The sequence below is a fragment of the Neopelma chrysocephalum genome, unplaced genomic scaffold, assembly GCF_003984885.1.
Source record: "Neopelma chrysocephalum unplaced genomic scaffold, ASM398488v2 Primary Assembly neopelma1_79, whole genome shotgun sequence".
NCBI classification, from domain to species: domain Eukaryota; kingdom Metazoa; phylum Chordata; class Aves; order Passeriformes; family Pipridae; genus Neopelma; species Neopelma chrysocephalum.
In genome coordinates, this window is record NW_020897740.1 from 517,961 (window position 1) to 528,075 (window position 10,115).

The window sequence follows — 10,115 nt, forward strand, 5'->3', positions numbered from 1 at the left end:
AACTAATTTGTAGGCTATAGGCAGACCCCTGAACAAGAAATATGACATGGTTCATGTGCTCTATTAGATTTCACCTCCAACTCTTGTGGATTCTTCAATCTTTTGAAGAATTTCATACTGTTAACAAAATACATTTAAACTGAATAAACTTCCTTTCCCCTTCCCTTTCCCTTTCCTCTTCCCCTTCCCTTCCCCTTTCCCACAAAACATAAAGTTTTCAAACAAAATATTTTCTTGACTTGTGGGCTCTTCCCAAATGTTTCATTGCTCAAATCTTTGTCTTTCCTGCATAAAACTTCTGTAACTTGGATGGGAGTTAATGAGCCCCACATGTCCTGGCTCCCAGCATATGGGCCTCTGCATCAGCAGAGCCACCCTGCTCCTATGTGCAGGGTCATGGAACATGACATCCCTTCTCACTACCTTTGTTATGTCTTTTTTTGTGTGTGTTTTGTTTTGTTTAGACTCAGATGACTATATTTGCCTGTTGACTGGCCCTGAAAAAGGAACTGAATTGAGAACACAGCCAATTCCCTGTGTAGCTATAAAGACAGCAGACAGAACAGCACAGCAGTTCTCTATTCTCTCTTCATGTCCCATGAAATGTGGTACCAAAATCAAACTTTTAGCCTTGAGAAGAGGAAGCCCTCTACAGAAATGACATATTTTAATAAAAATCTACTCCCTTTTCCATAAAAACAACTTAATGTGAGAAAGCCCCAAGTGTGGCACCCACTTTGAGTGGAAGTGGTTCTGTGGCACACTCTATTTAATTTTAGAAAGGTGTATGTGAATACACGTATGTATACACATATATAAACTACTTTTAAGCCATCTCAGAAAACACATTACTCTGAGCAGTAGAGAAGCAGCAAAAGCAACCTCTCTGATAAAACAAACAATAGCATAAGGCATCTAGATCAAATACAATGATAATGATGGGAAAAGGAAATTTTTTCCCCTCAAATCTGAAAGAGAAGACTGACACATAGATTTTTTTCTATGCATTTTCCATTTAAGATAAATGTCCATAGCTAGTTTTGTAGGTGTTCTCTGTTACTGCCATAGTAATGGCTCGTAGCATTTGTGTGCCATAACAACCCTATAAGTCACTTAACAGGTTGTCATCCACTGAAGTAATTTAGCAAAAGAAATTGGTCAGTGGCTGATTTTTTTGTATTTAAAAAAATATGGAAATATTCATGATGGATGGAAAGAAAAGTCTAATTAATTATGAAAGAAGTATTTCTTCTTAGGGACTCAACACAAAAAAATAAAAAACATTTGAATTTAACTCAGTCTGATTTGTTATAGAACAAGTATCTTAAGGGAAATTTTCTGATTGTTTGATGATAACTGTATGTATCAGATGCTTCATTATTAAGTTGATAAAGTTGGAAGAACTGACTCAACCACTGATTTGGGGAGCTATCTCAGATCGTATGGGTTGCAAAAAATGTTCACTATGCTTGCATATGGCATTCAGCTTTCAGAAGCAAAGCCTTGTCTAGGAAAAGACTTAGGACTGAAGGATAACTTTATAGGGCTGCATGTTTGCAAGCTTGGATTTTTTTGTCAGTCTCTTACTACTACCGTAATAAGTGGTAAAAATACTGAGAAAACAATTTTGTATAACACAGGGTCAACCATGTAGTAAGGTGGATATACCAACTGGGAGCCTGAGAACTGAAACCAGCTATAAAGCAGTAGTTTTTTCAGTTTTCAACAAAAAGTAACTTTTTAGGGGAATTTTTTTATCAGCAAGAATGGGACAAAGATAACTTAATAGAACTTGTCTGTTAGCAAAGCCAGGCTGACTTTATTGGACTCATATGTAAATTTATTTTTATGTAATGTCTTTAGTTCAAGACTGATTTTTATTTTTTTTCCTCTTAGGTTTGTCATGATTCTTACTGAAAGTAAGAATGCAGTGTATGCACTTGTTTCAAAGTACACAAGGTTTTTGTGGTTTTATAACGTTAGGAAAAAGCGCATATAAAAAATCCATAAATGATAAAATCGTTGTATTTTGAACATTGATTTTACAGTAGGTTAAATGCCCCACAAAATACTACTGACGTATTGTAAGACAAAAGCTCTCTTTCACTCTCTTCTCTCTCATTATTTGTGTACACACACAATGATACACCTAGTAACCTTCAGGGCTCTCATCTCCATGAAACTAATTTCACGATTCTTCCATCTGTTAAAAAAAAACAAACCACTTCTCTGTTGTGTTTCTGAAGCACCATAAATTAAAGCTAGTAACAGTAATTTTTAGTAATTTTTGAGGGAAATAACGCTGAAGTGTCCTTCTCTTTTCATCAATGTGTGAATCAGAAGACTATGGCTATACCTCAGCTGAGAACAGAGGTCAGACATTTTGGGCTCATTTCCACATCATAGAGCTTATATAGTTTCAGAGGGGTTTTTTTGTTTATTTCTGTAAAACAACACATTCTTTCAGGTGGGTTATTACAATGCCAATACCTCTTTTATTAAAAAGGGAGATCCGTTCAGTTACACTTGTTTTTGGCAAAAGAGATGTGAATGTGGTCCACATCAGTAGCCATACAGCGAAAGACATTTTATCTCCTTCTTTTAATCCTGTTAAAAGGAGAGACCCAGACTGCTCTCTGGAGACAGCAGAATTTGGCCCAGTAGCAGATATTTTGGGAGGTGGACTTTAGAGGCACTCAGGTGGGTTGATAAATACAGTCCAGGTCAATCAGAAACAAGGTAGTTCCTCCTGCAGCCTTCAGGTTTTCCATTTTACTCCAGTTAACTGAAGGGTAAGAGATGGTCCTTTACATCCACCAAAATCAGAGAGACTCCAGTGAAGGCCCTAATGGCACAAGCAACTCAAACTATCCCGAGCCATCAGGCATTTGTGAAGCTTGAGGAGCAGCTATGAGAATAATATCTTCTCCAAGTACTAGTTAGGGATCATAACCATGCTGGATTACCAACAGATCAATTGTTTTTGTGCTTGAATTCTGTTTGACCTGGGTGGATATCAGAAAGAGAATATGAACAGAACTTATTTAAGAGTGTTTATAAACTATAACTTCCAAAGCTGAACTCTTAAAATATTATTGGCTTCAGATAGGAGACATCTGTATGATCTAGGAGTTTCCTTTAAACTTGATCTGGATTCAGTGATGAACACTTTGGCTGAAATTATAATTCATCAGTGCATATAGGTGAGTCAACAGACTTTATCCTCCTCATGCTCAGATAAACAAAGAATTTGGAGTTTATCTTCATTAGCTGTAAACAAAAGCTGGTGTTAAAGTCAGGTTAGGAAAAGGTTCTTTGACATTCCTAAATGAGCTGATGTGATCCTTATTGAGAAATAATAATTGTTTAAGAAAAAGATTTGCACAGCTGAAAAAGAAAGCAGCCTGGTTTACTTTTCAAACCACAGCAGGTCTGGGGAAATGCATGCTGTTGGCTTGTATAGCATGTATGGCAGGTTGCATATTACTTAACTGGTTTAAAACACGTGCAGGTCTTTTGTCTAAAGTGATCATAAAACAAAGTTAACAACAAAAACTATCCAACTTGTCAAAACACTGAAGTTTTTCTAATATGTGCTTCTACATTTATCACTTGGTTTTATAGCTTTTAGAATTCAGGCGACAAATTTTAAGGGATTTTTATTGTTAACTATTGAACTGTTTCTTTTCCAAGGTACTAAAAAACAATATTTGAACTATATTACAGAAGTTATAAAAAAGTAAATATTAAAAGTCAGTGTTAAAACAACACAGGAGGGTTAGGAGAACAGTTTCTAGCCATAATACTAAACTTTGTAATGGAGCTTAAGTTGAGTAACACTTGATCCCAAGAGCAGTACAGCAAATTCACTTATCTATCATTTATTTTTGTCAATTTTTCCATTTATCCATATATTGAACTTCAATGGAAATTATCCATATGTCATACTGTGTGTGCTAGATTTATTCTGCATTTCCTTAGTAGCTTGTGAGAGAAGTCTATAGAAGTCTATAGAAGGGCAAAAGACCAATTTCTCAGTAACGTGGATGTCCTAAGAAAAAGCACTCACAAACAACAACTATAAATATTTGAAAACTGCAAAGGCAGCTATCAAGGTACATTTCAAAGTTCTTTTTACTGAACTTATTTCTCTAAAAATGTTCTATATACATAAATACATAGAAATACATATACATACGTATACATATCTATAACCCTAACAATTTATTTAAATGAAAATCCACATAGCTTTATTTGGAAAACAAATATGTCAGTTTATGCTTTAAGTTCTGGCCCCACAGTATTAATTTTTTTGGGTTAGTAAATTTATGAAAGAGAAATGCCAGCTGCCTCATTACATCATACTGAAGTGTTCCAGAATCTGACACAGATGTTTTGTACCAAAGAATTAGAGAAAAAAAAAGAGGGTGTACCCATATTTATGTAGCATGGTGAGAGAATGCATTCCAGTAAGTTAAGGTTGTTTTGGAATAGTCTTGCATATTTATTTTAATTGATTGCCTGATTGAAACAAAAATCTTTCTGGTGGAAGAAAACTTTGCTCAAATAGTGCCAGAAAAACACAGCAAATATTTTTACTATATTTTCTATACCCTTTGTATCTTTTTGCTGGCCATAAAGATGTTAATTTTTTTAGTATGAAAGCAACAGAGCTCTTTCATTTGAGCTAATGGGTTTCTAATGAATTTTGTGAATGCTAATATGTCCACAATACATTTCATACAGTTGAGAGAGAATGCACTACTTCTAAAATGGGTCTGCGTAAATTAACTTTGAAGGGTGTCCATGCTGGTCTTTCACCCATTAATTGCACGACTTGAACCCCCATAGCAGCTGATTTCAGAGTTCACCCTGGCTGATTCTTGCTGGTGGAAATTTGCCAAAACGATTACATCAGCTTCCAACAAACCACATGTGCATGACAACAGTCAGCAAACAATTACTTAAAACCCTATAATATAATTTGTAATTTGACATAATAGACTCCTCTTTCAGGGTTCACATTTCCATGACAAAGCCAGAGGAATTGGGGCAGTTCTGCAAACAAGGGTAGGCTCTCGACATCGGCAGTGGGGGAGATGGCCTTGTCCCTCCTCTCCTCAGTGCTCCGGGCTTGCACAATTTCTGTACTGCCTCGAACCTGGGATTAAAACTGTGACAGTCATCATTTTGGAAAACTCATTAAAATGCCCCCATTTATTTCTTTTTAGCCCTGAGCGATGCCAATGCCTAGCTTATGTTTTCTCTAACAAGACAGCGAGGGGGGGGTTGAGGAAAATAAACCTCTAGTAATGATTTATGGAAACAATAACACTTCCTTGAGTTTTAAAAACATCTGAAAGCAAACGTCGTGCCCCTGCCTCCTTTCCAGCACTCTGTGATGTTTTCCATCCTCCTGTGTTACAAAGACTAGTAAAGGCTGAGTTTCAGGAAAAAACATGTTGCGGTAAAAGTATTTCTGCTTTAATCTAATATTCTTCAGTAAGGTCACAAATCATGAGTATGCAGCATTCAAAACCGGTAAGATTATTGCAGATTCAGGCCTTGAAGCCTTTCTGCTTTCTTTGTTCAGAGACAGAGATCCTTGATGTATATCCAGGAGATAGATTGTTTTAAATTCTTTCCCTCTTTCTCCTTCCCCTCCTCACTGCTTTTAGCCGAGTGATTTATTTGAAAAATGTGTGACTTCTCTAATCTTCCATTTATGGCTGAGGGTTCTTTGTAGCAATAAGAGGACATAAGGCCAGCAAGGAGGAATTATGCAGCGTCTGTTGTAAGGAAATGTAAAATAATTGCAGTTTTATGTGGGGTGAGGACACTTAGAGGAATGTGAAGTCTTTATCTGCAAATATGGGTTAACATTTTGTTTAGACTGTGGCTGCCAGAGGAAGATGTCAGTAAACTCCTACTTTCCATGATTATGTAAGGAGCAACAATTTTACTTTTTAGCCTGGTTTCCAAATTAACTCAGAAGCGGGAAGTGGACTTTTTGTGTACATAATGCACAATAAAAATAAAATTGGAAAGTTTGTCAGAATTTAGCAAGTGGTTGGAGATATAGAAGGGCAATAGTAATGTTGTGTAATATCTCCTGAATCGCAGAAAAGGTTATAGGCTACTTACAGAAAGCATACGGTAGAATAAATCCATAGAATGTGGTTTACAGGAATAAAGTAACATATACAGAAGGAAAAGGAGCAGCTGCTATGAATATTGAAAGTTTACCAACAGTGCTGGATACAAGGCCATGGATTTCAGGCTGTTTGTAGTTATTATCTCAATTTACTCTTCCTTCTCTGAGTGTTCTCTGTGTGATCTGTTTTCACAGCCCCTTGGCCCAGACTCGGAGGCAGAGGAGCCCATAGGTTCAGATGAATGATAATGAGCATTGTCAGAGAGGCAAGAAAATTGAGTCCTTGCTCTGGCTGCCTGGCCAAGAGCTGCAGGAGCTAATTGTGTCAATGGTAATGAGACCGAGCAGGCAGCAGATGCTCACGTGCCTTTACAATCCAAATCCCAACAACAAATTCCTCCCACAGAAACTTTGAGGGACGTCCTGGCACCCTGGAGATGGTGATAGACCCGGTCTCAGCCACATGCCACCTGCTAGAGCCATTGTTAAAAAAAAGAAGGAGGGAAAAAAAAGCCTATTATGATAACAAAGTTGTTTGCTGTCTCTTGCAATGACTTTATGGCATCAGTTTTACCATACTGCAGCTATTGGGGAAAAAAAAAAAAGAAAAAAAAAGAGGAACATCTGATTCTCTAAAGAGAAACATTTTTACTGAGCACTGTTAACCACTTATTTGGAAAGCTGAATGCTCAGTATATGTTACATATTCTGCTGATAAAACATGCCTGCCTTTTTCCCATTACAGCTCCCACTGTGCCTGCTTCCTACAGGAGGTTTAAATTTCCACATGTTTTCCCATTACATTGAAGGAGGGAGCATTTTTTCGTCTTTTTTTTTCTTTTCCCAGAAAAATCAAGAAGAAAAAAATGCAGTTACCCATGTGGAGTACCGTACAAATATTTACTGTAAAATAAAATAAACAACATATTTCTTCCTTTTTCACAAAGCAGGCTGGGTGGTGGATTGTGCCCGAGGTTTTGAAGAGAGAAAAGGCCATTAAGGGTCCCTTAAAGACAGTCCTTTCTAATGCAAGCTTGCTAAATGCTGCAATAGAGAGAGGTTTAGATCCTTCCAGGAAATGTTTGTCCAAGAGCATCTACCTCTGGAGAAATCTGATGAAATGTCCTTTCTTGCCACAAGACTCTGTGTCCAGCTCTGCACTTCTGTGGACCTCATGCTCTTCAAGAAATTTTTAACTATGAAGCTGTTCAAAATCTTTCTGTGGGTTGGGTTGTTTCCCATCAGCCTTGGGGTCAAAATCATAGAATCATGGAATCATTAAGGTTGAAAAGGACCTCTAAGTCCAACCATTAACCTAACACTGTCCACCAGCACCACAACTACAAAGACGCAAAAGCATCTCAAGAACTCTGGAGTTACCTCTGGCTGCACCATGCCTGCACACAGCTGGATTCTGGCTCCACCAAAGATGAGTGACCTGTTTCCTTCTTGAGAGGGTCTGACATCCTTGGAGCGTGTTAGTAGCAAACAACTGCTGGCATGGTAGGTACATATGAATGGATCTGGATCATTTGGCTTAGGCTGTCAGTGGAAGATTGAACATGTGCTTTGTCTGGTTGAAAGACACTTGAAACAGTGATTATGCTCCTTTTTTAAACTCCCAGGGGTGATGGACAAAGTTATAGTTCCATGAAAAGCTTTGGATCGAGCCAGTAATTCGACAGACTGTGTATTGCAGCCCTGACTAAATTCACATCTATGCCAAACTTCGTAGCTTTTCCTTGCAGAAACCCCACTCCTGCAAAGAAAAGAAGTATCTCAAATGCAGCTGCTCCTTCTGGTCTGTATAAAGAGTGGCCTTGAAAATATCGTCACATACTAGATAGTGTGTTGCAGGGTACAAGAGCGAGATATTTGTCAAAGCAGAGCAGCAGCGGTGCAAGACATCAAAACCCTTTCAAATTTATTCACGTACAATGTTTCAAATTCCAGTGCATGCAATATAGGAATTTGTTAACATCTGGAATAAATCCAGTTGTTGGAAATCCAAAGCCAGTACACCACAGATAAGTGTACCTCAGGCAAAGAGCTGATGCTTTACCTGTGGGGAAAAAAGAGGTCTGGGGTCTCTGACTGCAGTAGTGACTAGCCCAGCCCCATGGTTGCTGGATCATTTTGACGATGATAGGAGGTGACAGGAGGTGATAGAGCATCTTTGTTCCTCGAGTTCCACTTTGCATGAAGCAAAGGTTAGAGCCACTGTTCTCTGAAGCATCTGGCTCTCTGTATTATTTGTATTTCAGTGGTAGGGATGATCAGAAGGAAAAAATGAGGCCTTAGGAAATGGGAGGCTATGTCTGTTGTACGCAGCAGGACCCACAGTTGGGTTTGAGTGGCTTTGTGAGAAGCTGGAACAGGGCCACACAGCATTACCTTTGTTAGCTTAGGTGCAGTGGGAAAGAAATGTGTTACAGTCCTGACTGGTGCCTTTTATCCCAAACACGGGTATTACTCAAAACCTCATTTTGCTGAAGACTGCATATTGCTCTTAAGGGCAGTTTGGGGTAAACAGCTATCAATTAGAGACATTCCACTTCATGCTTTATGAGGCAGTAACTAAACAAAATGACAAATCTGCTAGAGTGATCAAACAATGGAATTTCCATTAGATACTGTGCCATAATAACAAATCCTCAAAAAAATCTAAAAGCATCCATTGATATACTGAAGGCATTTGTTTATAATAGAGATCGAGTAAACTGTAAGTCTCAAGCATTTTTCTCTTTTTCACTTGGTAAAACTTTGAGAGATAAACATTTTATTGGTGCAGAAAGAGACTGAATATCTAGGTACAGTACTTACCAAACTTATATGGGTTTAGCTCACAATTTATATACACAATGCTGCATTGCAAAACCACCATGGAAATTTACTCATGTAGCAGAAAATCTGATCCCCTGCCCTTTGCTGCAGTGATTGATGATAATGTAAAATCCAATTTTAAAGTCACTTTTCAGAAAAACTTTTCTCACCCATCAGCAGGTGCATAGAAATTTGTGGTTTGATGTATTTTAATGACCGATCTGATTTTTTTTTTAAAGCAAGTTGAAAAGATCAAGGCTGTGAACTAAATTTCTCTGCTTATTCCTTCTTCTGGGTCCTGGCCTTTTGTTCCAGGGCTTTGACTGTTTTTTTGTTGGGGCAGGAAGATACCTTTTCCTGATACAGCTATTACCTTTACCTAATGTTTTCTGGATGTCTCCGAGGTGACAGAGTAGCCTTTGAGACTGCTTGTGCTGGGCACTGCACAGAAGGGACAGTGCTCTGATGGGAACAGATGCTGTTAAGCCAGGGTATCCTCAGCAGGAAGTACTGTAAGGTATAGGTATATGTGTATATAGTCAAGGTATGGAGTTTTGTGGACTGATAACCTCAAGTGGATTTTTTGCTTTTCTGATTTTTCTGACAGGATACCTGGTCCCATTTTAGACTGCCTTTTCAAGTGTACTAGGTAGCTGATGTCTAGTTGAGATACCTTTTTTAATATTCCACAGATCAAAATAAATGCCCTGCCTAATGTATCTGGTCTTAATTCGGAAGACTGTGATGCAGAGGTCTTATTTTTGATAGTCCAGTAGCCTATTCTGCCTTTAATATCTCTTAAAATAATTCAGCCTCTGATGTCCCTCAGTTCTGAAAGAATATTGGATGTAAGTGTGACTGATGATATAGTTGGTATATCAGACAAATACAGCATTAATTTGTGATGAGTACTAGAATATGGTTGTCTTTGCAAACAATCCAACTGAAATTGGTTTTCCACCCACTCCTAAAGAACAGTATCATACTGACCTTTGATCAGCTTTGTGGGCCCAAGAGTGAGTATAAAAGGGCAACACTCATTTGTCTACAAGGATACTCTTCACTCAGTTTGGACTCATGCTGCAACAGATGGAAATATAAAGTACAAAGGCCACAGGGAGAGCTCTGTCATTGGTTT